The 19,529-nt window shown below is 42.1% G+C and overlaps 1 protein-coding gene and 1 pseudogene across 1 annotated transcript in view; one reads left to right on the top strand and one right to left on the bottom strand.

The window, feature by feature from the left end:
- SAMD12 (sterile alpha motif domain containing 12) overlaps positions 1–19,529 on the top strand; it is a 404,613-nt gene that overhangs the window by 300,253 nt on the left and 84,831 nt on the right. The window lies entirely within an intron of this gene.
- LOC132508407 (tumor suppressor candidate 2-like) lies at positions 872–1,245 on the bottom strand (annotated as a pseudogene).

The following is a 19,529-nucleotide window of genomic DNA, read 5'->3' as shown; positions in this document are numbered from 1 at the left end:
ATCCTGAAGGGATGGGTGTGCTGTAGGGCAAGGGGTGGTGGGCTCCTGAGAGCTACTGGCAGCAGCCCTAGGGTGCTATCCCTACCACGGGGTGGCAGATGTGTAAGGGCAAGGGGGGTTGGACACGGTAGGTGGGATGCGGCAACGCCCCCGTAGGCACAGGCATCCAGAGCCCTTCCTGGTCACCATCCTGTGCCCTCTCAGTTGGGGTGGGGGCCAACAGCTAGTTGCAGTGGGGAGGGATGAGCCCAGCCCGGGGTAGAGGGAGAAGCCTCCCACACCTATTAACGGCCAGCAAACTGTCCATCCATCTGGGGGGTGGGGGGGAAACAGACGGGCAGGTAGTCAGGAAGAATCAGGCTTGTTCTGCCCCAGCTTCGATCCAACACAGGAGGAATTGAGGTAGCGGACGGCTGAAATGCTCCAACGAGAAGGAGAGGAAGTTCCCACTGTGCACAGCTCCTACACCCTGGGGCTGGAAGAAGGCAGACCTTGCTTGTAAAGCGCTGTAGCCTCCAGCGGCGCTGGGCCCTGGGCAAGCTTGCAAGAAAGCAGGCCAGGCAAGGGCACAGGAGCCAGGCATTCCTGACCAGCACATGCCCTGCCATGCTCCTCGGGGGGATTGCTGGGGAAGGGGGACTGGGGACTCCGCTGTCAGCCCTTGCCGGCCACCGGCCAACTCCTGTCCACATACAAACCAACACCCAACCAGCACTGTAGGGCGGCCCTGCTCACCGTTGAAGGTTCCAGGCCAGGGGAGTTTATTCAGGGTTGTGGGCCCAGCCTAGGTTCCTCGATGGCAGCCACACCTGGAGCCTGGGGGGGGTTCTTGCTGGGACCAGGGGGTGTTTATAGCTGCCACCCCCCAGGCTCACACCTCATAGAAGATCGCAGGGAAATCCACGTGGATGTGAGGGGAGATCCAGCTTCCGATGCCCTGAGGAATCAGGTTCTCATGCACCCGCCTCCGCTTGGCCTGCTTCTGCCCGTTCTTGGTGATGACTGTCTCCTCATAGAGCTCGTGAGCCATATCCCCGTCCTCGGCATAGAACATGGAGCCGCGGCGGCGTGTGACTCCAAAGCGGAGCACGACCAAAGCTTGCTCAGCGACAGCCGCCTCCGTGCCGCCGAGGCGAAGGGCCGCAGGCCGCGAGCTTTGCGGCCGTCGGCGCGGCCCCACGGCCGCTTCGCTCTCACAGGGCCGTCGGCGCCGCCTTCCGCAGGCTCTGCTGTGTCCCACAACATTTTTTTTTTTTATGAAAGAAGAAAAGGAAAGACGAGAATTAAAAGATACAGTGGAAAAAGGAATGGGGTTAGTCCACAAAATGTGTGGCATGAGACCCTGTAGATAGACTAGCCCCGGGCCACAAAGTGGAGTTTGAACTTTGTTGTAGGAGCCAAAGTACAGGAGAGGATAGGAGTAGTTACTTGATTCATGATATCTAAAACAGAAAAACGTATCACTTTCTCTGTGAAAGTACAACTGGTTCTGAGGCCTCAAAATTTCTCCTTTGATTTCTCATAAGGAGACACAGGATAACTTGTGAACTTCTTAATTAACATCCCTACTGAATCCATACTAAATATGGCAATGGACTTCATAGGGTGTTTTTTTTTAAGATGCCCTCGATGCAGGCCTATAACGTGACATCCTGTGCCCCACCAAAACCAGTTGTGATGTGGGTGTGTTATGTGTAGCTATATATATTGTCTGCTTTTGTTGTAAGCATGTAACATGTACATATTCATTACTCAGATTTAATCCAGGGATAGAGAGATTTTCAAGTATCTAAGATGCTAGCTCTCCATCCTGGTTGCCCCTTAGAAAGAAGCATCTGTGGAGCTTTCTAAAAGTGAACACATCAGAGTCCCTCCTTGAGATTTTGATTTCTTCAGTTTGGAGAGTGGGATCTGGGCATCTGCCATTTGCAAAGTTTTAGGAGTGATGCCTGTGCATAACATGAGGATCATAAAGGAACTGGTGAATTGCTGTCTTTTCAGCTAGATTCTTTAATAAATAATGTTTGTCTCAAAAATAAAGAAATAAAAATTTAAATAAATAAATAACGGAGCAAAGGGCTAGATGAACGTGGCTACGGAATCAAGATGCCACCATTTACATCACAAGATGTGACCTGGGAAATTTAACAACTGAAGATGTTCCCACTTCTTCCTTGGAGGTCATTCATTTTCCCCTCCTCTGGCTTCCATGAATAATATAGATGTTTAATTTTTCCCCCTTTGGTCCTTTGCCCTTTGAATCCACCCCAGCAAAAACGCTCAACTCTATGGCACTAGAAAATGTTGTGAAGAGCTTTACCATGTTCCAACATTTGTGTATTTATATACTTATTTTATTCTTGACCTTCGTTTGAGCTTTTAAAAATTTCCTTAGTTTCCACTGTCATTTTCTACATGTGTTGTCTCTGCCTTCTTTTTGACAGCTAAGGTACCTTGTTTTTCTCATAAATTTTATTTATTTATTTTTGGCTGCGTTGCGTCTTCGTTGCTGCCCGCGGGCTTTCTCTAGTTGCGGTGAGTGGGGTCTACTCTTTGTTGTGGTGCGTGTGCTTCTCATTGTGGTGGCTTCTCTTGTTGCAGAGCAGGGCTCTAGGCACGCGGGCTTCAGTCGTTGTGGCACAACGGCTCAGTAGTTGTGGCTCACAGGCTCTAGAGTTCAGGCTCAGTAGTTGTGGCACGCGGGCCTAGTTGCTCCACGGCATGTGGGATCTTCCTGGACCAGGGATCGAACCCGTGTCCCCTGCATTGGCAGGCAGATTCTTAACCTCTGCGACACCAGAGAAGTCCCTAAGTTACCTATTTTAAATGAGATGCTCCTAAAATACAGGTCAAGGACTCCCTACCTGTAGAAAAACTCTCTAAGGATAACATAAGGAACTAGTGACAATGGTTATGTCTAGGCAGTGTAGAAACGTGGAGGAGAGTGTTTCCTTTTCATTCAGTAACCATCTGTTTGAATAATTTTTGTCCATGAGCGTGCATTGCTTTTATAATTTATAAACTGGTTAAAAGATAAAATATCTATACTCATCATGGCAATTCTAGCAGGTCTTAAAGTTTTAATGAAATATGAATGCAGTTAGTTTATGCATATGTTTATTCTAAACAAATGAACAATCTCATTGTTCTAAGATACCACACGTAATGAATCCAGTATTCCACCTTTTGAAGCATCTTATAGGTATCTGAGATTAAATACTGGTCAGTGATTCATACTGGGGTACGTTTATGGGTGGAAGATGACTGAGCTGCTTTTGTATCTGTAGCTTTCCACTTTGAATGACACACCCCCAGTAAGCATTTTAATAACACAGGAAGTGTTTCCGTCAGTGGGTCAAGAGAACCACTTCCATCACAGCTTTCCGTATTTTTGTTCATTTTCTTCGCTCGTGGCAGTGTTCACATTTGGAACCTGTTTCACATGCTAAGGGTCCTCCACCTCGACTACAGCTTTTTGCTAATTCTTCACATCCCATGGTCCCACCACATTTCACTCTTTGCATTTCCAAACTTTCTCTTCAAGGTTTTCATGTCATTTTGGTCCCAGGGTTTCATTCCCATGTCAGTCTATCTGATCCTGCCTCTAATTTGTCATTAGCATTTCTACTCTGGCTTGTTTGTTTTGAGTTTCTGCAAATAGTTCAACCATTGTCAGGCATGTTTTAACCTTCAAGTAAATAAATGTCTGCCTAGAAGTGCATAAAGTTATTTGACTCCATAAAAGAATACTCACAAACACATGCTGTTCTTCATAAACATTCTGTGTTACTGTATTAAGTTGATAATTGGTAAGATATGTTTAAATTTGCACATTGTAGAAACTGTAAGTTTAATTCCCAGCAGAGTAAGTGTATAAATACTCAGAGTCATACACGATTCTATGGAGATGCACTGTTTATCTGTAATCTGTAACATTTAAAAATTAGCCAAAAAGGCTGAAAGAGGGTTCTTCCTATGTTTTCCTCTAAGAGTTTTATAGTGTCCCGTCTTACATTTAGGTCTTTAATCCATTTTGAGTTTATTTTTGTGTATGGTGTTAGGGAGTGTTCTAACTTCATTCTTTTACATGTAGCTGTCCAGTTTTCCTAACGCGTGTATGTGGAATCTAGAAAAATGGTACAGGTGAGCCTATATGCAGGGCAGGAATAGAGACGCAGACGTAGAGAATGGACGTGTGGAGACAGGGTGGCGGGGGAAGTGGGATGAACTGGGAGACTGGGATTGACATATATACACGACCAGGTGTAAAACAGATAGCTAGTGGGAACCTGCTGTGTAGTACAGGGAGCTCAACTCAGTGCTCTGTGGTGACGTAGATGGGTGGGATGGGGGGTGTCGGAGGTCCAAGAGGGAGGGGATATATGTATACATTAAAGCTGATTCACTTCGTTATACAGCAGAAAGTAACACAACATTGTAGACCAGCTATACCCCAATTTTAGAAAAATAAATGCATAGTAGGTAGTCAAAAATAAGGCGTGAAAGAGATCCCCTCCCCCAGTGATTCTCCAACTTCAGTGTGCATCAGAGTCACCTGAGGAGCTGGTCGAAACACTGATTGCTGAACTACTGATTCAGTCGGTCTTCAGTGGAGCCTGTGAATTTTCCTTTCTAACAAAATCCTAGTTGATTCTGATTCTGTTGATCTGGGACCAGATGTTGAGAACCATCGCTATCCCAGTACTCCTCCTGAGCACACAGAAACACTGCATTTCCCAGCTATGCTTATACTTATGTTAAGACCAAATGACTAGGTCTGGCCCAGTGGCATGTGTATGCCACCTCCAAATTGGGCCACACAGCTCCCTGCGTTGTTCTCCACTCTCTCTCGCCCCTTCCCTGGGCAACAGTGGAGACTATGTATTCAAGATGGTGGCCTGCCGAGATGGAGGGTCCCTAGATCTGTGAATTTGTGATGGAGGAAAGCTGCCTTACTCACGTAAAGCTGTCATATGAAAGAAGAATAATCATTTGTTATTTATATCAAGTCATTGAGTTTCAGGGCAGCATTGCCTAACTCACCCTGATATACATGACTTTCACGTGGTCATGAGGTGAGCCAGTTGCCCAGCTCTGAGGCAACTTTTACTATGCAAATTTGAGAGATTGAATGAATCTACCATCTATGCTTCCCCATCCAAAAAAAAAAAAAACTATTTAAATTGACTTATATGTACTTAGCTTAGAGCCACATGTCTGTAGGCTACAAAGAGATTGTTGCTAATCTTTCGGAACATCTCCTAAAGCCACTTTGGTACATTTTGGGGTGATGATCTTTCATCTGAACTTTTCCAACTGCCAACTCCTTGGACTCAATCAATATTCTTGATTCTTTTCCCTTATAGGTTATTACAAAATATTGAGTATAGTTCCCTGTGCTATACATTAGGTCCTTGTTGGTTATTTTATATATAGTAGTGCGTATACGTTAATCCCAAACTTCTAATTTTTCCCTCCCCCGCTTTCCCCTTTGGTAACCATAAGTTTGTTTTCTATGTCTGTGGGTCTATTTCTGTTTTCTGTATAAGTTCGTTTGTGTCATTGTTTTAAATAGGTTCCACATATAAGCAATATCATATGATATTCGTCTTTTTCTCTCTGGCTTACTGACTTGCCTGGGGCATAGTTTACCCTTAGGCATCTTCACAGTTAAGGTTGATGGGCCCTGAGTGACCAACATCTTTCATCGTGGTTATAAGCCTCGAGACCCTCCCAGATGATCCCTGTTGCTTTACCCCATTGCTGGTGATACTTGCTGAATCTGACCCACCCCTATCTCTGGACTCTACCTGGATGTGCATGACCCCTTCCTGTCCCACCAACCTTGAGGAATTTGACCACTTGCCTACTTGGGTATCTGCCAGGCTCTAACACCCCATTTATTTGTCAGTTCTCCTGTCCAGACCTCCACACACAGCGCACTCCATGACTCAAGTAGACTCTAGTCAAACTCTCTTCGCTTTTCATGCAAATGTTATATCATTGCCCCTATTAATGTCTCCTTCACACAGAAGTGAACCAAAAGCAAAGATTTTTCCCAACTATACCTTATGAAAACTGCACTTCCCTCAACCCTTACATGAAATCAAAGCCTCTAGATTACAGAATATAAAAGTTTCACCTTTTAAAATGGTGTTCATTGTTCTGTTGATAAGTAATCATACATTTATTGAAGAGAATTTGGACATTCAGAAGAGTACCAGCCTCTATCTAAAGATAATTTCTTTTATGTTTATTTTATTGCCATGTCATTTAAATATACCCGGCTACTTAATATTCGGTTGCACATTTAGGCCATCATTTATTCAAATAATCCAAGCAAATGTTGCTTCTGATTTTCTTATTATTAGAAATAATGACAGGCTGCACATACCTGGTAATATTTCTAGATCTACCAAAAATCTATTTCTAGATTCTTTGCAAGGGAATCCCTTGGTATAAGTGTATGAACAGTTGATGTAAATACTACAAGAAAGAGCTAAAATATTAAAAGTGGTTGTGTCTGACAGGAAGTTCACTAGATGGGCAACAATGGGCAGAATGCTTTTTTCAGTTATAAGCACTGCATTTGACTTTTTCTGTTTGTGTATTATTACAATTAAAAATAAGCATATTATAAAAATTTTTATTTTTTCCCAAGTGAAGTTATGCGCTCCAAAAGGTGTAGGAACACTTTAAAGAATTCATATTACATATGCATATGAACAAATTGCCCTTCTGAAAATTCATAAATATTTACCCTCCCCTCAAAAATGTAAAACATTTACCTTCCTGAAAAAGCCTCTACAAACTAGGTATTTCTTTTTCCTTTTAAATATTTTCTAATTAGCTTTAAAATGACAAGCAACTTTTATCTGCATTTATCTTACTGATAAGGTTGAATTGCTTTCCTGTCTGATTTACGGTCCATTTGTATTTCTTCTTTTGGCTGTCCCTGCGACATCTGTCCCTTTAGAAGGTGGTTTCCTTATACCAGTGACATGGCCATGGCTTAAACATTTGGGTAATTCTTCTTTTGGAATGACCATCAGAGTCCGAGTTATTTTTTCTTGGATATTCTTAGGACCAGTTAGTTATATCATCAAGTTACGGACAAATTGCAGAGCAACTGCATGGTGATAATCTCAGTTTTCTTTTGTGGTTTTAAACCATCCATGGCAGGAACTGTCAAATAGGCATTCCAGTTACCTGTGGAGCCACGAGAACGTGAACAGAATAAATACGTGGCTCTTGAAAGCCACCACAGTCGTTTGACTGTATCTATTATGGAAGGCTTCTCACTACATCCACCCCATCATTTTACAGACTTCATATTTAATATATTTATGTTAATTAAAAGTTGTCCATTAGTCTGCATGTCAGTCTGTCACGCAACCTTATACACATAGTCTTATACGTAGCAGACACTTAGAAACTGGATCAAGATTGGAGACCAAGCATATTTTTGACTAAATGTCATTCATCCTAAGGATTTTTTTCTGTTTTATTCATCGTTGTATTCCAGGCAGCTAGAAGAGTTCCTAGCACAGACTAGGTGGTCAACAAATATTTATTGACTAAATGAATACGTGATGAAAATATAAATGAATGAATGAACAAACCAACACTTCACAACTGGGCATCAAGACCCAAGCTCTGTTTACCTTCTTTTGTAAAATACAGCACAAGACGGCAAATGCTTTTGAATAATGCAGGTGACAAATACACGATAGAGGCTGAATGGCATTAGAAAAAGGGCAAGCTTCACTTCTAAACTGTGGCTCTGTGCCCTCAGGGAATTTACAGTCTAGTGAGAGAGAGAGAGAGACATTAATCAAATGTTCCTACAAATAAATAGGGAATTAACAGATTTTAAGTGCCAGTCATATAACAGGCTTCCCTGGCCTGGGTGTTCAAGGATGGCTTCCTTCTCTGAGGAAGGGGTATTTCAACCTCATATGGCAAAGGAGGCATTCTGAACACAAATTCAAAGATGAAAATGCATTGGAGAAACAGAAAGTACAAGAGCCAGGAAGCTCAGAGACGGGTGGAGATAAGGTCTTTGTAGCTCTTTGCCATGTGATGAGGGAGAGACACACTGACCCTTACCATCAATAAGGGCTTGGTGACACCTACCTGGTAGGTTTATTGTGAGGATAAAACGTATATGTGTAACTGCTCAATGTCTGGCCCATAGAAATTCCCAGTTATGGTCACTTTTTCCCTCTTTCTTTCCTTTTGTTACCTATTAAGTTCATTAAGAGCCAGAACTTGGTCTTCTATTTCAGTGGGTCCCCCTTAGTGCCTATCCTGGTGTGAACTGCTTGGTAAATGTTCAGTAAATGACAGCTGGGGTTACCATTAGTAACCATTAGTCCGTTGTATACTAGGATTTTACATTTATTTTCTTACTTAGGTTTTCATTTAATAAAAATTGATGTGGATTTATAATACTAAATTGAGTTTCTAACATCTGATACTTTCATATGTGGAATTTTGCACCTTTGTTATCCATGTGGGATTTGGGATTTGATTGTGTGGTTTGGACATGGTTTTATTTTCCAGCAAGTGGAGTGTTGGTTCTCTCAGAGCTTCAAAGCATCTCTAAGATTTAGAATGATGAAAAAATGTAATCTATATATATTTAATTGCAGCATATATTTGCATCAGCATTTTTCTGATAGCTATCAGAAAAGCATATAGAGATTAAATGAATGCATAGAAGTAAAAATATCCTTTCACCAATAATTTGCTGCTCCAACAACAAAGCAATAATTTAGAACTCTAACCTTGTAATTCAGCTGATTAGAGGAATCCAATTCTCTCTTTATTTCACGTTGTGTTGTATCTAATTGATGGAGAAGTCTAAGCGAATCAATATGCCAAAAACTGGCCTAGACAAACTCCATTTCTTTTGTGTCATGTATGCCTAGTTTGCCCAATTTTCAAGTAAAAAAAAAAGTCTGTTTTATTTTTTCCAACTGCCAAAACTACAAACTAAAACTGGGTTCTCCCTCTTTCTCTCTCACATAATTACATAATAAAGTTCCCACATTCCAAACTTCACTGACAATTCTGTTGACAATACACAAGATAGAATAGAATGCATCCCAGCCTTCCTTAACTAGATGAGTCTAAACAGTTGTAAAAAACAAACTTTAATCAGATTTAATGTACTCAGATCCAACCAGATGCTCACAGCAGATCAGAGGAGAAGGAACACACGAAGTGTCACCTTTTATGGCATGATCCTACATGATCTTTTCTTTTTTTCTGGTCATTGATGGTAGATACAAGATAATATTTATACTCCACATATTACCCACAAGTGCTTTTTTTTTTTTTTTGGTCTCTTTCATCCTTCACTTTTTATTAAGAAGTTAAGTTCCTGTTTATCTTACCCCTCAGTTCTTCTTACAGATACAGTTTTGTGTACTGGCCTATTTATAAATTATTAATGTCACATTGGAAAAAACCTTTCAGAACCAGGCCCTCCTGACACGGAACTACTGGTAATTTCAGCCAGGCATCAGCGTGCCCGAAGCACGCCCAGCTCTAGCAGCGAGGGAAGCCTCTGAATCTTCTTCCGCTAGTGACACAATTAACTTCACGTCCCATTTGCCGGCTACGGTGCCCACCTAAGCTGATCCTGTCTGTTAAACCCATGTCAGTCTTTTCAGCCTGCTCAGCTCAGGGAAGCGTCAAAATGTATAGCCAGGCTCCCACGCTTTGGGGTAGAAATGAAAAGATTTGCATTCATCGAACAAGAAAATGGTATTGCTGGCTGTCAGTCTGGAAGGAAGAGCTTTTCTCTCCAACGTTGCACAGGAGGTTCTGCTCAAGTCCCTGAATGTCAGCTCATGCCTCACTGCTGAGCAAGCATCTTCCCCACCTAACCTGGCAGGCAGATGTGTCTGACATGAAAGCAGGCTGCCCTCAGATTGAGCAGGCAGGATGCCCCAAATTGGGGGCCAGTTCTGTTCAACTGAGTAGGTTGCACTGCAGCTTTCTCTAGTGGGAGTTTATGCTGAGATTTGAGCTGTGCCTTCAATGCCAAGGAAATCGAGCGGGAGAAGAGTCTGACAGAGCTGGCTTGTGTGTGAAGACGTAGCGAGGGGCACATCATTTCTCTCACTGGCATCCGACACCCCTTCCCATCTCCCTGCCACATCCCATCCATCATGGAGACCCGAGTGGACCGATACAGTGGTTATGGAGGGAGTTGGCATTGCTTGGAGCCCCAGGGCCCCAGAAAATATCACAGTTGGGACCTATAATTTGACTGTGCATGGGGGTGTTTTGCATTTCACATCTTCATCTGGCTTCTAGCAGCACACATCTGGCTCTGATTTTCACTAAAGTGTTAAAAAAAAGAAAAGGAGAGGAAAAAGAGCAAACTGGCTGTGGTAATCCTGAAGAAGTTATAATTTCCTAAGAGGATAAATCTGCTAAGAAAAACATCTATTTCCAAACCAAATATAAATTGACTTCTATATTTTCTGTTTTCAGTTGTATACGTTGTCTTTTCATTCACAAATATTGATTAAATGCCTAGTCTGTGCCACCACTAAGGTGAGCAAAACAGACTTTTTTTCTGGCCCACAAGAAGCTAACCATCAAAGTAACATTCTCTTCAGTTATCATGAATCATCAGAGTTGGATGTATACAAATCCTTAACATTTCAGACTATTTTACCGTGTCTAAATACCTTACGGCTAAATTTCAGCATCTCGAGTGTAAAATGAGGGGAATGGGTCTGCAAAATCCTTAAGGTACCTGGAAGACGTTCAGCTGGGCTCTGCCATTGGCACCTGTGTGGTGTTGGGGAAGGTGCTTAATGTTTCTGAGTTTCAAACCCTGCATAAGTAAAATGAAATAATGCCCAATTTGCAAGGGTTTGGTTTTTTGTGTTTTTTCAACGGAATGAAGATTGAAGTCTAGCCTGGCCTAATAGTAGTGCAGAATAGAAGTAGCTATTATGGTCTTCTTGCTGTTTTTTCTGTGACTCTGTAAATACGGCTTTCGAGCCAAGGATTTCAGAATGTGTTTTAACAGATTTACCAAAATCCCCTGATTCTGGTATGCCGCAGTTTATAGTAGTCAATAGAATTCAGTTTCTAAAGCATCTCTCTATAGCATTTTTCTTCTTTTATAGACCCACATGCAGGAGCATGGATGAAAAGAGACACGTATGTTCACTTTTGCCTGGTAAAGCAGGGTAAGGCTTAAGATTGCTACGTGCCTACCAAGTTGTCACCAAAGAGCCAGTGACTCCAAAACCGAATTCTGAAGTCACGCTATTTCGGTTTCAAGCAAGCAAAAACACATGACAGTTTACAGAGATCATTTCTGTTCCTCTGGATTTTTCCTTCCATTGTTAGAAAAATGACAAAGATTTTTCTGGGAACTAAATGGTAATAGATGATAATAAGGAGACTTCAGGAAGTTAGCAGATATTTCCTTTCAGAGCCAAGGACACGTGGAAATCAGGCCTCTGAAACATCAGCCAGACGCTGGAAGCTCTCATGATTTGGTTTCATTAAAGATACCAAAGAATAATTAGACCATGAGGGGAATTCTGTTTTCCATTCCCCAGGGAGTAGGATTAGTAAATGACTTTCCATGTCATTCTTTTTTCCACTTCCTGTTTTGTTCCTGTTTGAGAAAATTGCTAAATGGCGGGAACAGAAAGAGTGCGAATACCCAAGCACCCCGAGCTATATGGCTGACTCAAGGAACGCTGCTAGTTTTGTTTTATTCTCGCCAGCCAGATCTAGGCTTTCCTGCAGGCCTGGATGGAGATTCTCTTTTCATCTAGACAGCCAAAATGATAGAACTTTGGGACCTTTCCATTGTTAATCCGAAAAAAAAAAAAGAAAAAAGGAAAGAAAAGATGTATGCATAGAAATAAAATGAAGTTACTTTATTAGTGTCCCTAACAGCTAGACGCAGTAAAACACTGTCACAAATAGGAAAGACTGTGAAGGTTTTCATTGTACTAGGAACTGTACACAATTAAATTGAAATATAAACGTAAGCCAGCATTTCAGTTAAGCCGCTTATTAAAATAATTAGGCCAGTGAAGCAAGGAGTGTGCAAGCCAAGGAAATTGTGAGGTTTGGTTAAAATGCTCTCACTGCAGGTATGTATAGAACTGAATGGGAAAGGAGTTATAAAGCCACAGATTTAGTAAATAAAAAACGTTCTGTGCTGAAAGTCGAAAGACATGGAAAGAACTAAAAAAAAAAAAATTTTTTTTTTAATCTCTACAGGTTTGTAGTAATAGAAATCCTGAGCTGGAAGGGATTTTTGTGAAACCATTTCTAAACTGGCCACAATCAAGTTTCTATTAAAACGTATTTTTCCCTGTGAGTTTTACTTTTTGAAAGATTCCCTTTACAATTTGCACTTATTAAGTAGCAATTAACTTGATTTCCCACTAAGTAAAAACATGATCCTCCAATTAGAGTATTGCATTAGCATGGAATACCTAGTGTTCCCTCTTTCAGCTGATACTGGGTTGGCCAACAAGTTCGTTCGTGTTTTTCAGTAAGATGTTTGGCCAACCCAATATAACAGAAAAATCAGATAAATGTAACATTTAAATTTTCCTGTGTTATCTTATCATGGATAAATGTATGATTTCTGTTAGACTTTTTCTGAAAAGCAAAAATAGGGCAAGGAGGCCCACTGCCACCTTGGAGGGTGACTGGTAGGCACCCACTATCTGTTCCAGCCCCTTTGTTGTAGAGCAGGTTTAATGGCTCAGCCTAAGCTGTACAGTTTAGTACAAGGTCAAAGCTAAAATACAGGTCTCTTGATTTTCAGTCTAGCCCTCTCTTTGCTAAACACCCTGCCGCTTTATAAACTTGTGAGGCTGAGGAATTTTCAGTGCTATTAATTCCAAGATTTTGGAAGCACAACTGCCTTGGAAAGTCTGTAGAAATTGCACTGTAGTAACCCATTTTCTTCTCTGGCCTTCTCATTAAATTTTCTTAATATCAAATTGGTCGTTTTTTTAATTTTTGGTCCCGTGTGCCATGCTGTAATATAAGGGCCACAGTTTCTACTTAGCTGATCCACTGTAAGAACTTTTAAGTCATTGACTCTTCCTTATTTGAGTCATTTAGTTTGAGGCGTGCCCCCCACAAACCCTTCTGTGTGATCAAATTAACAGTAAGACCTAGAAAAACTCAGAAGACACCTCTCTTCAATGACTAATTATGTTAAGATGGCTTCTTTCTGCTGAGATCTACATTTGGAATCCAGCTCTATACTCTGTATGTCCAAGCAAGCTGATAAGCAACTCGGATGTGCTGTTGGGACTTAATCAAGAGTGTGTGAATATGATTTGAGTCCATACTAAATATGTTGAGAACTGTGTCCTTTCAGAACTTTAGGGAGAGTGGAGTTGGCATTAGGAAAGTGATAACATTAAAAATACAGCGTGGCTAAGAATTACAATCGGTGACAGCCACTTAGGAACCCCTGAATCTGGTTAGCACTACTGTAAGCTAGGAAGCCATAGTGCATGACTGGACCATCACACCTGGCAATATCATCTTTTTAGACCACCTGAGCATGCAGTGAATGCATGAAAGGTTGCCGTTGCTTATGGAAGCTCTTTGGAAAATGTGGGCTCCCTGGATGCCACCTAGGCCCCTCATATCATTTAACTTGGTGTGTGTGTGTGTGTGTGTGTGTGTGCGTGTGTGTGTGTGTGTGTGTGTGTGTGTGTGTGTGTGTGTGTGTGTGTGTGTGTGTGTGTTACGCGGGCCTCTCACTGTTGTGGCCTCTCCCGTTGCGGAGCACAGGCTCCGGACGCGCAGGCTCAGCGGCCATGGCTCACGGGTCCAGCCGCTCCGCGGCATGTGGGATCTTCCCGGACCAGGGCACGAACCCGTGTTCCCTGCATTGGCAGGTGGACTCTCAACCACTGCGCCACCAGGGAAGCCCTCATTTAACTTTTTATTTATTTTTGGCTGCGTTGGGTCTTCATTGCTGTGCGTAGGCTTTCTCTACTTGGCGGCAAGCGGGGGCTACTCTTCGTTGCTGTGCTCAGGCTTCTCATTGCGGTGCTTCTCGTTGCGGAGCACAGGCTCTAGGTGCGCGGGCTTCACTGGTTGTGGCTCACAGGCTTTGTTGCTCTGCAGCATGTGGGATCTTCCCAGACCAGGGCTCGAACCCATGTCCCCTGCATTGGCAGGCGGATTCTTAACCACTGCGCCACCAGGGAAGTCCCCCTCATATCATTTAAATTACATTTGGAAAACAGAACGTTTAACAAACTACCATTTTAAGGTGCTGCTGCCGAGGAACCTGTCCCAGTGATGCTTCGTGGAGACATTTGCAATATCTAGCGGGTGTCTCTCTTTCAACATATCAATTAGGAAAAGAGCAGAGGCAGATGTGATATATTAAATGGCCTTAAGATGGATGGCTCTGAAAAATCTCATATTGGCAAGAGTAATTCAAGTTGCCAGGTATCCAGACTTTGCCATGTGATGCCCGCAGAAGTCTGCCGGGGTTTGACTGGTTTACTCTGCTAAATGAAACTGCTGATATGACTGTCGCGAGGTGATTAATAAAGTGCATAAATCTTAACTATGGCAAGAAAGAAGATGAATCGACACACGCATAGATTGGAAATGTAATGAAACCAAATTGAACCTACCAGGATTTGCTGATAGAGTACACAAAAACAATGCCACGTTTAGTGTTCCTCAAGTCCCGTTTTGTTGGCCTCATTTGGAAAATGACCAGGAAGACAAGTTTGGTGTTATTTTTCATTTTCCTGGCATAAGAGACCTGAACCGGCAACAGAGCAGGAAAATAATAATGACATAGTGAATACGTGCCTCTGGTATTTATCATTTATTATTTATTTCCTCCATGTTAATGGAGCTTGGGGAAAAAAAAAAAAGGTTGGTTCTGTTTCCCTCAAAGTTGCTATTGAATGCTATCAGTGATCATATACAAAGTTTTGGTAGTTTTCAAAGTAATTAGAACCCTAGAGCAAATAAACACTAAATGGGCTCTCATCTTTGAAGTTATTTTTTCTAACTAAATAGCTCTGTTCTGCTATCATTATATACTAGTCATTATAAAATTAAAAATCATTTTAAGTGAATGGATGCTTTTTTAAGAAGCATTTGTTTCTTGCTAATTATTATGAGCTAATTTTAGTTTATGATGGTCTTCAAGAAATCTGAAATCACTGCCTTAGAGCTCTAGTCCCCAGTGGTTGCAAGTGTCAATTCCGGAAGGAAAAAAAAAAAAATAACATTGATGGGGAAGAGGGTCCAAAGCAATGAAAACCTGAATTTTCATGACTTTGAAAATATCTGACTTTCTGAAGGTCATCACAGACAGATGGCATAAAAAAAACTGTCTTGTGGACCAGCGCTACTAGAAGCTAACTGTGACCTTTGCATGTTAATTAATGTCTCTAAGCCTCAATTTTTGCATTTTTTAAAGGGAGATAATAATATCTACCTTGCAGCATTGTTTTGAGGATTAAAGATAACATCTGTAAAATTTTTCGCACAGGAGCTGACATCATTTTAGTAGCTATAATTATTAACATCACCTATCATCATTTCCATTTTTTCCATGATAAGAAAATGTACTACTGCTCAGAGGCCCGAACTTGGTCTTCAGGACAGTCAGTCCTTGGCTTCTTGTGACAGTGTTGTTTTTAATGGCAAACTTGTTTCTACCAAGAACACGGCATTTAAGTTAATCTGGAAAAGTGACAGTTTTCCATGTTATTTTTCTACCCTATGGGCCAAAGCCAGGTGAATGTTGGGAAGAATGTGACTATACAGACCGTATGATTTATGAGGGGCTTTCCCATGAACGAGCAAGTTCTTGAAAGCCCACCCAGTCATAATTTCACACAGGCCTACACTTTCTGAATATCTCTCTCGGACAATAAGGAAAGCAAACAGTAAAAGAGGTAAACAACAGTAACAGAAAACCAAATCATCAAATACGGAAAACCGCTACAGATGTGCCTCCTAAGTGTCTCTTTTCCCCTAGTTCTCTCTTCTTGTACTCTTTATTACAAATTAATATCATGAGTAAAACAGGTTAATAAAACCGGGGTGCCAGGTGTCTGGTCAGGAGGGAGAGGTGATGAATGTCACCTTCGGGGTCTCCCTCTAACTCCCAGCACTATCCCAACTGTCTTCATCGGTAAACTCTTTCCTTTTACTGACCTTAGCTCTTTGCTCTGACTTCTCATTTTTCATTTTATTGTTGGTTTAGACAACATTCTTCCTAGTTTCTTGGTTTCCAAGTACTAAGTTTACTGATCGTTCCTTATATTCTAGGCCCTGAAATGCTTCACATGTAGTATCCTAATTAATCCTCAGAACAAGTCAGTATTACAGCTGAGGAAAAAAAAAATGTCGGGTCATAGAGATACTAAGTACCAGGTAAGCAAGTAAGGGCTTGAGTGAGCTCCTTCAAGTACATGAGACAAGGCTACCTTCCTAGCTATATTCAACGTGGTGGGTACAGATTGGAATATCCTGATGGAATATCCACCAGAAAAAGCACATTTTGATTCTAAGTGTAGATGCTATGAAGGGCACTTAGACTGTGGATCCTTGGTCTGACTTGTCCAAAGTTCAGCGGAATCTATCCAGTTCCTTCAGTGCATAGATGTTGATCAAGAGTCACAAATCCAACCGACTCTCCTGCTTTCTTCCTTCCTCCTTGGATCCATCCTCTTCTTACTCACAGCTTCCTGGTCCCACCACTCTGGCTTCCCAGGTAAAAGGGGCAGGAGAACCCTGCCAGCTTAGGACACATCACCTCAGGGGCAATGGAAGAACATGCTCTCATCTCAGTGGAAGAAGGGCGTGGTAGTGTAAGCCTTTATTATTTTTCTTAAAGATACTGGAAAGAAAAAGAAAAGGTTGGATGGTTTTCAGTGGAGGGATTGATGAGAAACAGGAAACCACATTCAGAGATGAAAAGGCCCCAAAAGAGACAAGAAAATTGCCCTCCCTAACTGCATCTCACTCAGAAGAGTCCAACACAGCTTTCTAACATACGTTTCCCCCCGCCCCACCCACTGAACTCAGACACTACATTTATACAACCAGCCATGGTGTGTCCTTCACCAAGTATCAGACAAGGGTTGTCACAGGATCAGAGTTTTGTAATCGTAAGAGCTATCAATTTGTACACCCACTCTGTGCCATGTATGGGACTAGGTCCCATTCAGTCTCTGCAGTAACTCTGTGACGTTGGTAAATTTTTATTACCAGCTTACACAAAAGCCAAGGCTGAACAAGTTTAATCAGATTGTTTACTGACATGTAGTTAGAAATGAGCAAATCTGGTATCGAAACTAAGCTCTGTTGTCTCCCAAGACTGGCCGTTTCCACTATGCCACATCGTCAGTGACAGGACAGCTTTTCAAGCATGCCATTCCAAATTCGTGGGTCTTTTTTGGAAGGATGGCCATAAAATAGGGAAAAGGGTTTTAGGAAAATCTGTTGATGCCGCAGTAACCTGAGAAAATAGCATTGGTTTCTCTTTTTTTTTTAATGGCAACATTCAGTGGTCATTAAATACAACAAACCTTCAAGCTGCTCTATGGGTTTTTCTGCTTACCTACTGCTTTTTTAAAAAATCTGTGTCCTCCCCAAAGTTAGTATGACCACTATAACATGGGGACTAGGAGATTCTCAAGGAAGGTTGATTCAAGACTCATGAGTGCCCACAGCATAATTTGGACAAAATGGATTTACAAACCACTCTGAGTTGGGAGATCCAGTCCACAAGTCCACCCACGCAACCCATATTCCAGGCTCTTTCTTGTGACCATTCCTGAACAAACATGGCTAAGAGCAGAGAAACTGAATAGGAAATCAGGAGGAGCCTGCCTGAATATAACAGGATATGATACCACATAACACAGACTCTGCCCCCAGATGGCAGTTAGAGGGAACTTGGGCCAGATCATTTATCTCTGCCTGGGATCGTGTAGTTCCCAACAACAGATGAATTTTTATCCACTGCTTCTCCAAGATTCTCCTATAGCCTGTTTTCTAGAAAACAATGATGTGAGTATCCATATGTCACCTCTGGCAATGTAAGAGAATTTAATGAATTTTATACCATCATTTCCAGTCAGCCTTGATGTTCCATTTTTTTAATATACATATTTATTTATTTATTTTTGGCTGTGTTGGGTCTTCATTGCTGCACGCGGGCTTTCTCTAGTTGCGGAGAGAGGGGACTGCTCTTCGTTGCGGTGCGCGGGCTTCTCATTGCAGTGGCTTCTCTTGTGGAGCACGGGCTCTAAGCGTGTGGGCTTCAGTAGTTGTGGCACACAGGCTCTAGAGCACAGGCTCAGTAGTTGTGGCACACGGGCTTAGTTGCTCTGTGGCATGTGGGATCTTGCTGACCAGGGCTCGAACCTACGTCCCCTGCACTGGCAGGCGGATTCTTAATCACTACGCCACCAGCGAAGTCCCCTCCATGTTTGTCTAGATAGAGTAAGAGGGACTATCTCGGATCCCTTACGGATGAAGATTGGAGGGAACAGGGATACATCAGGCAATCAGAATCTCTCACTTGTCAATCTAATTGTGCAGATGTTCAAAACAGGATATGCTGCTTCTTGTCCAATTCAGTGTGAAATTTTATGGAATCATGTTGCTTGAAGGGAAGTTATGAGATCATCCTAGGCAGTTCTGCCTCAAACCAGGTACACCCGCAACTGTAAAACAGAGAGATTGGCTTGTTTCCTCTGTCCTTAAGAAGGGCAAGAAACCTGGAGCCTTCTTCATTTTATCATAAAGGGGGGCAAAAAGTGATCATCAGTGTTGACCATAATGAATCTAAAGGAGTATATTTGGAAAGGCTTCATTTTATAAGCTTGGTGGATAGACGATTTGGCAGTCTTTTAAAGTCACCTTTATTTTACCCATTTTGTTGACATGAAATCTGTGACTCGTAGTCACCTCTGTTCTTTGAAAATGAGCTCCCACATCTTCCAGAATGTGATGCATTTTACTTGAGGGTGCCAGCAGGCATCTACGGACCAGAAAGCACTGTGTCTCCACGCTTACAACTTATGAACAGAAACATTCAGGAATAGGGGAATTTTCTGAGTGAAACTCCCAGATAATGAGAGTAGAACCCTACTGTCCAACCCCAGGGCAAGCCCCATTCCATATTTATGTCTGTATTCCACGTTCATCTCCTCTGTTTATACGTTGGCTATCTGAAGTCTTTATTCATTCTCTTTCCCCCCATCTCTCCAAGTTCTAGCCATACTAAGGAGACCCAGGGGAAACCCTTTCTCTTTACAGAAGGCTTATCACTGGAGTCTAAGATGTACCTCCCTTGCCTAGAGTTCCGTGCTTGGTGGTTCTTACTCTTGTCTTTAGCTCCCTCTCACCAGTTAGTTCAGGTGTAGCCAGTGGGCTTCATCTTACATGTCAGTTCGGACTGGGTGCGGCTGATTAGACAGAGGTTACAAGGCTGCGTGTGGAGTCTGTGAGGA

Source organism: Lagenorhynchus albirostris, chromosome 17, assembly GCF_949774975.1.
Source record: "Lagenorhynchus albirostris chromosome 17, mLagAlb1.1, whole genome shotgun sequence".
NCBI lineage: Eukaryota > Metazoa > Chordata > Mammalia > Artiodactyla > Delphinidae > Lagenorhynchus > Lagenorhynchus albirostris.
This window is presented reverse-complemented; position numbering and strand designations above follow the sequence as displayed.